This window comes from Excalfactoria chinensis, chromosome 1 (assembly GCF_039878825.1).
Source record: "Excalfactoria chinensis isolate bCotChi1 chromosome 1, bCotChi1.hap2, whole genome shotgun sequence".
In the NCBI taxonomy this organism is placed as follows: Eukaryota; Metazoa; Chordata; class Aves; order Galliformes; family Phasianidae; genus Excalfactoria; species Excalfactoria chinensis.
Genome location: NC_092825.1, coordinates 105,295,273 through 105,310,516, shown reverse-complemented (window position 1 = coordinate 105,310,516; position 15,244 = coordinate 105,295,273).

Sequence of the window (15,244 nt, the reverse complement as noted above, 5' to 3'; positions counted from 1 at the left end):
TGATGGACAGGATGCTGGCCTCCCCAGAGCTGAATTTCAGCTAAACCCTAGGGAAATTCTCTGGTTTAGCTCCCAGACAGAAACCCACCCACTAGTTTGCTTTGGAAAGAACAAGAATTCAAATATTGGTTTGGCATGAAAATTGTTCTGACTTCCCTAAAGGCAAAGGGAAGGTGATTCTGGAAAGCCACAAGAAGAAAGTATTTTAATTCAGAGATCATTTCCCTGATTTAAAATGTTATTTTTTATCTAACATTTTCCTTATTCTAAAACCGCACTGAGTTTCAGTTATACTTCCTTTGAAACCAGAAAGCAATTGTACTGAAATGCAATAAAGGGAACTAAAAATACACTTCAATATATATATATATATTTTCCTTTTGTGCTTTTCTCTGCTTCCCCAAACGTCTGAGGAGTAAAACTGGGTGCAATAATTTGGGGGGGAAGAAGCAAATGGTGGAAGTCACTGTCAAAGAGTCAGTGTATTTAGCAGAGCACGGGCATTTCTGGAGAACTTCTTAGCCAGGGCTGCATGCAGATGGGCTGTGGATCTGGTGAAATAGTTGGCGGGTGATTCTGTATGTCACTGAGCTAACCAAACAGTGAACTCCTAAAGCCCTCTAAATGTGCTTAATGTATGCATATAACTTTCACCCAACATAATGAAAAACCCTGAAATGCAAAGGATAAAAAAGGGGAAAGAAAATACACACCTATGGTCAGTGTTACAGAGACTTTGTTGGTGCTCGTTTGGCTAAGGTATGACTGGAAACTGTCGAAAGATGAAATAATGGCTTCACAACCCATTTGTCAGGAAGGATAACTGAGGTGATCCATATCTGAGATCTTGCCTTTATGTCACTGGCAATAAGATAATATCCATTTGGCCCTACTGCGCAGTGGTTTAAGCTGCTGCTTGCGGCACTTGAGGGCCCGGGTTCGAATCCCCCCTGTGGCGCAGGGGGTAGAAGTGCCGCTTCGCTACACAGGGGGCTCAAAACCTGGGAGTTGGACTCGATGATCTCTAAGGTCCCTTCCAACTCGCACGATACTATGATACTATGATATGATGATACAGGGTTTGTTTCAAGGGAGAGGAAAACAAGTTTCTCGTTAGCTCAGGAACAGCAGGAATGCTTTGATATATTTAGAAATATACATACAAGACTTTCAAGATCTGCTAATATTCTGATACTAAACATACTGACAGCTTGCTGTGTCCCGTTCATATGTGGAAGAGAGGCAGGAAGTGCCACCAAATCATCATGCTAGTGTTGGCTTGGCCTTTGCAAAGTTGTGTGCGGCTGCAGATTGTGCAGAACAGAGAAGAGATGAACTCGCTATTAGCAGGCCCCATTCATTGCCCTGTAACGGATTTGTATTAGTTTATAATGAAATGTGAGGAATTAATCACAGCTCAATTACATTTACAAGCGCAATGCTGTATTTTAACGAGCGTGCACATGTTTGCCTGTTTTTAATTACTCAGTGACTGTGAATTTCGGGTCCTGTAGTTGGAGAATCCAGCTTTGTCCGACCATGAGCAAGGCAGCTGCCTCACTGCACAAAGGCAGCTGAGACAGTGCATGAAGGAGTTGGGTGATCCTTGTGGTCCCTTCCAACTTGGGATATTCTGTGATTCTATGAAGCAGCACACAGATAGGCTTCTCAGCTGGCCAGCAGGATATTGGCAAAACCAAAGGGCCTTCCTTGTTTTTTGCTCCCAGGTCTCTCTTCTCTCTTTTCCTTAAACCACCTTCTTTCTTTAACCACTGTGGTCCTTCTTTCACACTTCTTTGCCATGGGATTGGTGACATTGGGCTTCATCCTTACCAGTAAGGGAGTGCTGCCTTGAGTTCAGACACTTCTTTGTTTTCTCAGCTGTGCTTCAAATGACTCAGATTTATCCCAGGCTTCTCTTATTATTATTTCTTCTTTTTATCTGGATCTGCAGTACTGGATATCCCAGTTTGCTTTTGGCCTTGCCAACCAGGAATGTCAAATAAGGATAAAATTAAACTGTGGGTAGACAAAACATAATGATGTTTCTACAGTAAAATATGATACGTATTATAATCAACTCATTCATTAGCGCTCACATTGTGAACTTATTAAATGCTGTTAGTTAACATAAATCTTTTAGGAGTTCCTAGCTTAATACCTAGTGCTGCAAGCAGCTGCTTTCTGTTTACAAAATAAATGGTATCTTTCACAAAATAAAAAAAAATGAGGAATGAATTTTTATTTCTTTCCAACAGAGCCCATAAAAAACAGTCTTTTGACACAGTAGACACACACCACCGATGCATTCTGCTCAGAGTAAATGTGTTTGCTGAAGGGCAGCCTTGCACAAACACTGTCTTAACCTATAGTATCATGCTTTTTCAGTTCTGCATATTAATTCATGCTGGCTTCAAAGGAAGCTGAATAGTATTTTACAAATCTCTTTCAATTCTTAACTCATATTGAGATTTCTGAACAGTGCTGAGGCCTGTACCTACTTCTGGACTATGCTGAAAGTCACTCAAATAAAAACAGTATTGAAATAAGGAATGAAAGCATGCCACTGAACATCAGGGAGAAGTGAAGAATCATCATTTCACACAGGGGATTACATGGCTATAGGTAGGACACAGCAGTGGTTTCTAAGCAGGGGTCTGCCCAAAGCCGTTGCTAGATTTAGTCACAGTCTGAACAGATTGTAGATCGTCTGTCAGCCATGTCAGCAAGGGCCTGTTGTGCAGAGATGGCAGGGTGTGAATATCTGATCTCAGAAGCTACTGCCAGAGGCCTGTAGGTTACCTGCTTCTCCTTTGGCCATCTCCAGAACACTCTGGGTATGGCACCTCAAACACACACTGGCATATAACTCTGAGGTCATAGAATCGTAGAATCATTAACATTGGAAAAGACCTCTAAGACAGTGTAGTCCAACTGCCAGCCCATCACACCATGCCCACTGCTCATGTCCCTCATTAACAACGGTTCTGGAACACCTCCTGGGACAGTGACTGCACCACCTCCCTGGGCACCTTGTGCCCACTGCATCACTGCTCTTACTGAGAAGAAATTGTCCCTTGTGTATGGTCCTTTTCTCAAACATATTTTTGCACCTGTTCAGATTTCTCATACCCTTCCTCTCCTTTACTCACAGGTCCCAGACCTGCTTTTTGAGGGGCTGGTATGTTTGTCGAGCTAGCTTTCAGTTCCTTGCAACCTCCTCCCTTCGGGTTCAGCACTGCTCACACTGCTAGCCCGGGCTCCCAGGGAAAGCTGCTTGGGCCTGCTGCCATTGGCATGCAGCCACGGCCTCCCTTTATGTTACTGGTTCCAAACATACATAGCAATGGAGGAAGGCTCTGAAAATTCCTATCGGTGACCCTTGCAGGAGGATATTTTCCATATGCCCTGCAGACAGCTCCTGCCCAAGGACTGCATGGACGGGTGCGGTGCCATGGTCTCTGAGCAGGCCCTGCAGAGCAGGCTGGGAAATAAAACGTGAGGCCTGCAGCTGGCAGCTGCAGTGGGGCCAAAAGCACCTTCTGGCCCAGCTTCAAGCCGACGCCGAGAACCACTCGAGCGTAAAGAGAAGCATGACAAGTTCTTTAAAAGAGCAGTAAAATTTAAAAGCCAAATTGCTTCTGCTCTGCAGGTGAAAAAAATTCAAATAGGCAGCAAAGTGTGGCAGAAGAGCAAGAAAGGGAATGCAAGAGGGAACAAGATGTAATCTGGGGAGGCAAGCGCATTCGGAGGCTCCTGCCAGGCTCCCAGGAAAAGTGTATGCTGAAAGGCAGCCAGTCCGTTACGCATGCTGGCACAAAATACGTCAAGAGAAAGGCAAAAAGCTGTAAACACCTGCACTGAGCTGTTCCTTGTTCATTGTTATAAAAGACACAGTTGTTTTCCCGAATATAAGAAAGCATGCTGTAGAAATTACTACAAAGCACTCCCTGTTATTTGGGTATAAGGAAGGGCAAACTATGATTCATGTATTATTGCAAACGCTATTCGCTGTATCATAGCTTGCACGAAGTTTTGTAGTTACATTACTGCTATATCAAGTCAAGAGGATTTTAGAAGTGTGAATGAGGGAAGGGCTCATCCACTGAGACAAATCAAACCGCTGTAAGCGATTGTAATGAAATCAGGACAAGTATATTTATACCACACACAAAATCGAGCTAGTTTACCTTTTATGATGTCAGTCAAAGAAAATAAGTGTAAATAGACCTATTAGAAGGTGGGGTAATAATTACTGCTTACACTATAGTTAGGCTGTTTATGTGTAAAGTACAATTCTACAAGGCCTTAAGCCATGCTATATAGCAGCTTTTGATTGATCCTGGTTCTGTAAAACACCGTGGTTTCTAAGTTACCAAATACTGTTTTTTTTGTTGTTTTGTTTTGTGTTTTTTTATGTTTACTTCCATATATTTTTATTTAGAGAAGTAACATTTTTTCAGCACTCAAGGCATTATATCAATTCCTTTCGCAGTGATCCTGGAGTAACCTCTACGCTAATGGCAACTGAATTAAGAACAAGAGAGAAAAACATTTTTCATTTACAAGCTCCCAGCAGACAAATAGATCAATAATCCCGAGTTACTTGGCTCTTTCACTATTCCTCATATAAAGTAACTACTGCATACTCCATGTAAGAATAAGATGTCTAATCCTTATTCTGTACGAAGCAGCTGTTTGCTAAACCCACCTTCAGTTTACTGAAAATGAAAATGTCATCTGGAAAGGTCTGTGATTTTTTTTTAGGACAATTAATCACAGTGATTAGGCGCCTCCTCAAGCAATACATTATCGACTCCTCATTTGGAAGATTTAATTCACTGTGCTGCAAACTGATGTGAAATGGAGGAATTGCAGGAAAAGGAAGTTTTAGCTTTGATATGGAAAATGAGCAGAATGAAACAGAGACATCAAAAGGGAGCTTTTTATAGAAAACATGCTATGAAGCTGAAATTCTTCTCCAGTCACCCTGTTCACTTCCAGAACTCTGGTCAGCAGAAATATGAAACGATGATGAGTTTTGTGTGTTTCTTGGTCCCTTCTTACAACTGGGTAACCTCAGCTAAGCTGTTCACACAAACAAAATAATGTACTATGCAATTCTTGACCCTTGACGTTTGCTTCCTTTCCAGTGAATTCTCAACATACGTCTTCAAAGAAATGTATACTAATGTCCTAAAAACCCTGAATTAATAAACAATGTAATTTTGACTGGGATAATGCCTAGTTAAATGGGCTACCAGTTCTTTCTGCAGACAGAGAAGTAAGCTCAGCCTCCAAAAGATTTTTTCCTGCAGATTTGGATTTCCAGATGCTCAAAGTCACGTAGTCGCTCTCTCCATCTGAGCAAACTAAGCTGCCAGATAGATGGCAGAACTGAAAAACAAGGTTCATACAGTAAAACAAAATGATTTAAGAGTCTTGAAAAATGTACTCTTTCCTGCTCTTTTCAAAATAAATAGTTTTATTTTATTTTATTTTATTTATTTTTATTTTTTTAATAGTTCTCATTCTGATGCAGAACAGAATGCCTTGAGACTTCCTTGTCAGATGAAAGTTGGTAGACTTTCCAATTACATGGTGCAATTCTGGAGCCCCTTGCATACATGTGTGTGCAGTTTCAACCTCCTGGATGCAGTAGAAATCTCAGATGTTGAAAATCTGTTTTAGTTATCCAACTACATCCAACCAACACAAAATGAATCGCTGATTTTTCTTTATTTTCCTATCTAGTGTTAGATGTACAACCCAATTACTTATACTGCCAGGTTGGTATGAAACCACATGTTTGCTAATAGTTAGCCTGAGCTTTATATTTTTAAGTTTCATCCACTTTTTTTTAGTTTTATTTAACAAGTTGCATTCCAATCCAAATTGCATAACAATTCTGAATATTCAAACCTGCTTCAGAAGAACAGAAAAGCATCTGTCAAATTTAGGGACTGGGATAACCAAGAAGAACAATAAACATGACCAATATTCCCATTTTTTTTTTGGTGACAATTATCATCTCTGAAAGTGTAAACACAAAGTGAAGTCTTGGGATCCAAACCTTAGGGAGCTTAATAACTCTACTGCGCTCAAGACACTGTTAATTTAGGATAATCAGTAGATTTCGTGTGTTTTTGTTTTTGTTTCTTTGCCTTTGTTGTTTAAACTGTAATTTTTAATCTCCGTGCTAATTTTCTGCTCTTTCATGTATCATCGTAATATTTTTCTGATGGAAATGAAATCACAATTTCAATGTAAAAAGGTAACATATGTTAAGCAGTATCTCTGCTATTAAAAACTGCATGGGTTTGTGCTGTATGCATTTGCTTGATGCTGCTTCTAGGTTTCATCCAGCATTTCTGTTACCTGAGCTTTTCTGGAACAACTTTGTTCTCGACCACAATGCCTTAGCAGCACTAGGTCGCACTAGGCCCAAAGTACTGTCATTATATTGTTTTGAACCCTGCATTTGCTTAATTGCAAATATGCTAGACTGTTCAATCTAACTGAATTCTATCTAGTTTGAATAAAAGCCAGCTTCCTTCCTTCTTTTCTCGACTACTTACCAAGATAACAGGTAGGACAGAATCACACCCCACATCCATCTGGGGACATCCACCCTCACATCTCGTGCTTCATGCAGTGTCATCATTCCTAGTAACCTTTACCTTCCCAGCGCAAGACTGAATGATGCATTTGCAAATGTTTCACCGAAGTCCTGGTGATATTTTATTTGCCATGTTTGTCTCACTGATTAATCCCCGTGATCCTCTTTGTTTAACAGTCATGTAACTGGGCAGGTTTGCTGTTGTTTGCCTTTTTTTCCATGTAAATAATTATAAAGTTAGCCATGAAAAGATGCACAGCTTGGAATGCAAAACTGTATGCAAAACTATTCATCAATGAAACAAATAAACCCAAACTTATAAAAAATACCACGTAAACACACTAGGAAGATGGTCAGAATGAAAAGAAAAAAAAAAGTAGTAAAAACAATCTCAACTACAAAACAAAGAAATAACTAGGGGCCCTGGACATTATTATGACAAGAAAACACTCAAGAGTGTGTTGATACAACAGGAAGAAAACAAGAAAGAAGTTATTAAAATTCCTTATAGTTTCAGAGACATCAGAATCTGGAGTCTGGCCCGCACCCTGCAACGTCTGTTTTTTATCACTTAGTTGAGATAGCAGAAAGAACTTTTTTTAATTAAATAAGATGTATGCATTTGGAAACGTTATTAGCTTATGTTTGGCTGAAAGTAACAGAGAGAATTTGAAAACGAGGAAAGAAAGTTCTGGATACAAAGCTCGGATATTTGCATGACTGTTTTGACTCATGGGAATATCTGGGAGATAAAGTCAACTGTTTTCCCCCCTAGTGACCACACCAGGAAGCTACTTACCTTTTGCATAGCTCATTAACTGGCTTCTTTTCTTATTTGGTATTTCTTGATTTCAGAAGAATGGATGAGGCATAAAAAATTAAAAGACAAACATGAGCAGAAATCTGAGACAATTTACAAGATGTAGTAGTAAAAAAAAAAAACAACAAACAATCAAGAAGTTATTTTATATGCTATAAATACTTAATATTATCAGCAGGCTTGACAACAAACAAAAGTGGATAAAAAAAGAATCTACATCTTTGACAAAGGAATAATAAAAATGCTTGAGGGTTTTAAATTATTTTCATGCACTGCGTTTTATGATGAGTTTTAGGCTCTATCAACTCTATTTGAAAGACTGTGTGCTGCAGTGCTTATTTAAATAGCCATTCAACTGGATGTCAACTACTTCTAGATCATCCTAGTTTTCTTCCTGTGCCCTGCACAGCCTTCACTGCTTTAAACGTGAATTTTAGCATCTTCCAGTTGCATCTATAGGATTTATATCAGGAACAATTTGAATGATATGCCTTTGTATCTCCTCAAACCTCAGCCTGTTTGTTTGCTTTTCACAGAATAAAATACTTACGCAATGCTGCATTTGGCATCCTCGGTTCTTATCATACTCAATTTAAATATCCTGTGGTTGCGTGTTGACTCACTGCTTGGAGTCTATACTAAAAGTGAACAATGACTGTTTCCTCTAGCAATTAGAACAAGATGAATCCTGTTTTTAACTTTCCCTTGAAACTCTTCAGGCAGATCAGCAAGCTGACCTTGCTTTCTGCACAGCCATGACTGTTAAGCTAGTATGAAGGATGCAATCAGAAATATGGCAACAGATAGAAGCAAGAATGTAACTTCGTGTTTTGGCTCAGCTTAATCAAGGAACAACACCATTCGCCTCTTCTCAGCAGCTGACTCCTGATCGCACTGAAGTTAACAGAGAAGGTAGCATTACAGTATGTCCCTCATCTCAATACAATTAGGATAAGAAAAAACAACCCTAAACAGTTTAAAGACAAATGCAGATATTGCTTTGATGCAAAGATAGCTCACTGATAAAAATGTAACGCCTTAGCATACCTAGTTGGAAAAAACAACAGCACCAACTGAATTTGGAATCTTTTGAATGTGTTCAGACATTACAACCAGCTGAACTGCCGTATAGCAATGCAAACACATTTTATTGCTTTAATTTTGTTGTATGGATACAAGATATTTCTAAATAACTGGTTCCCGAACATTTCATTGCATTTAATCATGTCACAAATGTGCAGTCCCCAAATATTTTTCTTCACACGTTGCCACACGGAGAAGCCAACTGTCATGTTGTTTAGATACAAACTGCTGACATGTGCTTTCTGTACACAAAGATCTAGTTTATGAAACGCGAGATTGAAACTTGTCAGGTTTTCTTCAGTACATACAAAAATAACTGTCTGCAAATAAATCATGACTACATCCATAATATATTTCAAAAGGCTTAACTACTTATTTGTACAAAATGTTTCAATTTTGTGGGGAAAAAATGTAATTTTGTAGCTGAAATGTGCTCAAATTACTGTTAATTTTAATTTGTACTGAGCATTTTAACACGTTGGATGCTTTAGTGACTAAAGAGGACCGATAATGTAAGTCTGATGCTGTAACATTGTGAGCGAAGCACCACAGTGAGGAGACAGAGAGGGGAAGGCAAAAGGCTAAAGCTCCTCAGTCTGGTAACTCAGATACCATATGCACATCTTGTCAACTCAGATGAAGTATTATAAAATATATTAAATATGGGTTAGAGACACAGTGGATATAGTTTGCCTGACTTGTCCTCAATTGATCTTGGTGTTGCTATGCTGATTTCCATTAGAAATGGTAGATTTAAAAAAAAATATTATTTTTAAAGATAAAGCTATTGTTATTTCATATGGGATAACTGCAAACCCTTTAAATAGGATATTTTTTCAAGCAAAAAGCTTCTGTGGAAAAACGTCAAAACTTAAAATGTTCACCTTGGTTTTACTTGTCTCCTACCTTTTCATCCTTTTACCATCAGGCTTCTCTTTCCCTAATTTCTGTTTTGCCTCAGAAGAGGAAGAAATACAGAACAGTATATAAGAAGGATGAATACAATAACAGGTTTTCATTTGTTAGCTTCCCTGAAGAGAAGTGAAAGCAATAAATCAAGGAAGTTCCACAGTAATAGAATAATGGTTAGGTTGTCTTTCCACTAGAATGACAACAGGGTAAAAGCTTGATGTAGGTACGTAAGGTGTAACACTCCAAGATCACATCTGACACATCTTACTTGGTAGTTTCTAGCAAGTGACTCGGGACACGTGAAACTCAGAGCAAATGTCATCATTTGAATCTAAGAACTCAGCTTATCCAAAAAGGGAAAATATCTCATGCAGGAAAAGCAATGAAAAAAGATTCTGGCAGAAGCAGATTAATGGAGCATTACTGCCGGCATTAACCATCGAGGGAAAGCTAAGCTCCAGTGAGACTTGGTTGACTAATGGGACAGAGGTAGAAGTAAGAACTTGAAAGCTGAGACTGCCTGTGTCACAAACACCTTTCTCTAGCTGCTGAATAATATTCAAAGTTTATAACCCTCCTGAGCAGAAGCAATACTTAGGAGTAATAAATTCACTAATTTTTCATGATGTAATAAGATGCACACACAAATATATATATATATATTGAAATATATATATATATATTTCAAAAAGCCAGAATTATTACTTAATTCTTATTCATAAATCAGTATGGAACGCAGATGAAAAGCAGGCATACCGTGTAGCCTCAGACTGATACTACCTAACAGTAACATGCAAGCTGACAAAACTTGGTCATTAGTCCTCTTCAGAAAGCACTTCAGAAATTATTTCTGGCATAATTATACATAATGCTCATGCATATCTTTACAGAAACAGGCTGCTTTTTATCACAAAGTTAAAATGAAATGTCAGCGAAGCAAAACTGGGAGATGTAAACCCAACAGCAATGAGAACTCTACATACCAGTCATTGCATTGTGCCAGGAAAACACCTCTGCCCAAAGACACTGCAGTTTTTCCAGGCACAGCAGAACTGTGCTTTTAAAAATTATTCCAAGGAAAATAAACAGAAGAAAAAACATTTGGTGTGTAACTGAGGAGCCTCTACTGCATGTTTCCAAGTGCAGCTTTCCTTTCCAGGTTGCATTACGTCCTTCAGTGTGAGGTTCCTTATGCTTCCTTAATGTATCTGGATACACTGTTGTCTGCAGGTACATCTTTTTCTTTGATGATTTCTGTAAAGTATTTATTTTTCTGTGTTTTTCTCAGAAGAGAAGGACCCATGTTCTAAAGCCAAACAACTTCCCTTGCAAAAATGCTAAGTAACTTCTCTAGCATCCGGAAGGACATTTCACAGCACTAAGCCTATTATTTTCCCAGTAAATTACTCTGCAAGTTATCATTTCTCTCCATGAATGATGCAACCGTTACTGACAGATTATCTGACAGCCTAGATGTCAAAATATTTTTCTTCTTTTCAAGTGTATACTTGCAAATGTTAGAACTGACTGTCAGGATTTCAAGCTTGGATGTTGGAAGTTTCCTTGATTTCAGAAAACTAACATATTTTTGTATTATATTCAGTTGCTTCCTCATTGAAGATTAAATTGAAATAAAGCCAACCTTCCCCATGCCCAGAAACAACAAAAACCAGGAAGCATCCATGGACATCATCTGCATTTTTCTCGACCTAAACCCTTTTCACTGAATAGTAAGGCTTCCTATGGATAACAGCTATAAATAGTGGACTGTAGATGTTAAGTAGCAATGAAGAATCTGTTCTGGAAAGGTTATACAATGTCTTCCTCTGCTTAGAAAAAGGGCAGGATATGCTCTACATCAAGCGTGACAAATCGTGATGAAGATGAAGCCCTGAAAAACATACTTGTACAGCACACACATTCCTCCCCCCCCCAAGAATATGACAAATTTGAGTGAGAAACCCCAAGGCTGAGTGGAGAACTGAGCTAAACAGTGACATTCATTAGGGAGCTGTGAAAGAGGGCTGATACAGGAGGAAAAAACAAGCGCTAACAGTGTGCACGAGAATAGGTTTGGCCAATGAGATTTTCTTTTGAATACTAGCCTCTGTAAAAATAAACAGTCATACCTTTAGGCATCAGTCAGCCTAGCTATCTCTATTCCTCCCACTCTTGTTTGTAAGGGAAATACTTTTCCAACAAGCAGCTGGAGAACTATTCTATCCAGGCTTTACCTACAGAAAGAGTTGCTGTTATTTTCTGTAGTAGTAATGCCCTACACTATCGGGCTGCTATCATGGTCAAAATCATATGAAAGGAAAAGATGATGCTGACACTAAGACTGTTAGAAACCCCTCGTGTTGTGCCAGCCCTTTCTCTCCCTACATTAACCACTAGAGATAGTTTCTATCTTTTCCTGAGAAACCTGAGGACATGGCACACCAGCGGTACCCAAACTTGCTGCTATAGCAAAGCCCATGGCTCAGCTCTGTGACATAACAAATTAACTTCTGTAAACATCTCCACAGCAATTTGCACAAGTGCAATGGGTTTGATTGGCTCCAACTTTTGAACACCTGTTGTGTAGCAAGGTGAGGAAAATGAGGAAAGCCGACCATCAGAGCAGACTGCTACTGCAAGAACTATTCCTTCAGCCTATTATTATTCCCTGACTGCATCCCCCCCGAAAAAAAAAAAAACACACAACCAAAAACACACAACAAAACCCCAACCCAACAAGGTGGCTGGAAGTAGGCCAGATGAATTGTTCTGGTAGGCTTCAATCTCCTCCTGAGGAGAGAGTAATAGATTTTCCTGAACAGAAGCTGAGAAGAAATGTAACAGGAAGCCTCTAATGATCTGCTTAAAAGATAAGACAAAACACTGCTGGGTATCTCTTTACAACTAAATATATTTTGTAATTGTTGGACTCTGTCCTAATTAGGTTTGATGTATCAGAGAGTTACTTTGTGAGCTGTTTGCTTAAAACATGTTGTTCTGTTCTACTTCCTTTCAGATGTTCTATGGATAACATCATTAGGCTTACCTTTTGTTCATTCTGTATACTGTTTCTACGTTAGCAGAATGCAAGCTCACCCTCTGAATTTGATTCAGTCTTTGAATTAGCTGTCCAACCTTAAAGACGAGGTTTATCTCATTCTATTTTAGCACTTGTACATCCACTGATTGGCCAAAAGTTGTGTCTGGTTCATTAAAGTATGGATGTATTTGAATCTGCAGCTCTTTCCTATTAATAGTTTTCAAAACTCAAGAATTTTCTGTCAACTCTGAACATATTCTAATATCCCACATTCCATACCTTCCCCAAAGAGTCCAAAATGATGATCTAATTTTCACCTTGAATCTCTTTGTTCTCTGTGATTAACATCAAGATCCAAAATACTAAATCTAATATCACCCGTGGCAAGAAGTCACTTATAGCATCCTGCTGTCATCTAGATTAAGCAAATCTCTGGTGAAATTGGAGGATGAGATCACACCCCACACTAAAGTCAGAAGTGAGATGCAGTTGTACTTTTTGGGACAACAGAAACAAAACCTATGATACAAGGTGTAGCTCACCTGGCAAGCCAGATGATGAGCGTGGAGGAGTTTTGCCAGGGCCCAGAGCCTTATTACATTCCCAACCATAAGGAGTTGGTTGTTCTTTACTGTAGGTGTGTGTATCTTTGAGTTGGAGATGATGAAAAATGCTAAAAAGCAAGATATATATATATATATATTATTATTATTATTTTTTTTTTTTCCTAGAAAATACTTGGAAAACTTTGAATAGAAACTGCTCCAATTTCTTTCCTTATTCCCAAATTACCCAGCTCCTTCTGCAAGTAGATATGCCTCTGGTAAAGAAATAGTTTGTGTAGAAACAGCAAGTTCAATAAGTTTTACTTACTAAAGAAACCTATCTGCAAGAGGCTATAAATTTACATCAAAAGAAGGAATGGTGTTTTGGAAAAATAATCAGAATTTCCCATAAAGCAGAACTTATTTTTTCCCTCATGTAAGAGGTTAACCAATTTCCACACATTGCAACAAATACGCCTGTACGCTTTTATTTCCTCAATATATGCACGCTTTCATTAAATTTTACTGACTAAATCATATGTATTTCTCATCAGTATAAATTTGGCCAATCTGCAAATTCCTAAATACTCTCCCTGATGTAATTTTACCAGTTCCACTGAAGTCGTTAGCTGGTATTATTCTTCCATTTGAAATACCCATAGGCATGATTCTAATTTTGCATACAACAATTAAGCTTCTAATGCAAACAATTACATGTTCATGGCGAAAAACTTTCTGAATGTTAATATATAACAGAAATCATAGCTCGTTTGTTAAGCCCTCAAAGCAAGTAGACAATAGGTAAGAGTTTAATTTCCCTTAACCCTCATGACATTTATTGTATATTTAACATTAAACACTTTCCAGACTTGGCACTTTCACTGTGATTCATACGTTTTCAAATAGGCATAATGGAAATATTTCAAAGCTGGACTTAAAATGAAGTTTAGTACAATTAAATAATCTCAGTATTTCTGAGCTGAAGAATTAATACATGTTAGGAGACGCTGATTTCCTAAAACTTTCTGCAAATAATGACATGATTTGTAAAACACTACATAAAAGGGGGGGGAGAAGTACATGAAGAGTAGTCAAGTGGAAAAAAAAATAGAGAACTAGTAGGAGATTTCTTTAGAACTGAAGAACAATGTGGGTTATTTTCCCATACAATCTACTAATTGTATCATTTGGAAGATGCTGTTTCCTTTCAAGCCTTGCCAACCATGGAGAATCGTGGACCATTCTTCATTAGGAAAGAGATGAGTGCACAGGTAACACTGCATTCAAAAGTGTTATCTCGAACAAAGAGCAGCTCCTGCTTGTGTGTGGGTTTTGATTCGCAGCAACAGCTGCTACATCAGTCCAGGAACAGAACCAAAAGACAGCTTATGATAAAGAGCAATAGAAATTTGTCCAACTCTGCTGGCTTAGAAACGCAATCTGACTAATTGGCAACCAAATGAACAATTATTTAGAGGAAATAGAGTAGATCAATTCAGTGGCTCAAGCTTTTAGAAATTCCTTTTAAAAAAGCAATTTTTAATTTTTTAATTCCTTTAATAGCAATCTTTGGTCAATCTCATAATATTGGCTCAACATATCGCGCATCAGTCACCCAACTCCCGAGGCACTGTTATGAATGTGCTGGACCTCCTTATAAAAGATCTCAGGATTCTTTGCAGCAGCAGCCAGTGATGATGCAGGATTTACTAGCACTAGAAGTTTTAACCAAATTCAGTATGCTACCCAAAAACACAGTCACTGTATTGTCTATTGCAGCATTCGATGTTGTTTTAAAATGACAGTCCTACGTAGCTCCTACAACACATGATATTGTGGGTGAAGAATTATCACAAAAGCTATCTGAAAGTGGCATTCACTTATATTGGGAAGTTTTGATTTCCATTTATTTATTTGACACTCAGGTTATTTCGGTGATTTTGCCTGTTTCCAGCATGGTATCATAAGCAGAGCAGAAGAAAACGCGACCTAGGAGGTCTTCCATAATATGGGCTGAGCAAACAGAACCCAAGAACAGCACTGAATCTACAAGAAAAACTATTTCTAGCCCAATTTCCTACTAAAGGAGTTCTGATGAGCATTGAAACTTCGCAAGCTTATCTGAACCGACTCATTAAAAATGGATCTAACCAAATATTTAGTAGAAATTCTCTTCATCTGATGTTCTCTAACTTGCAGACTTAGGACCTTAGTGAGGCTGGCTT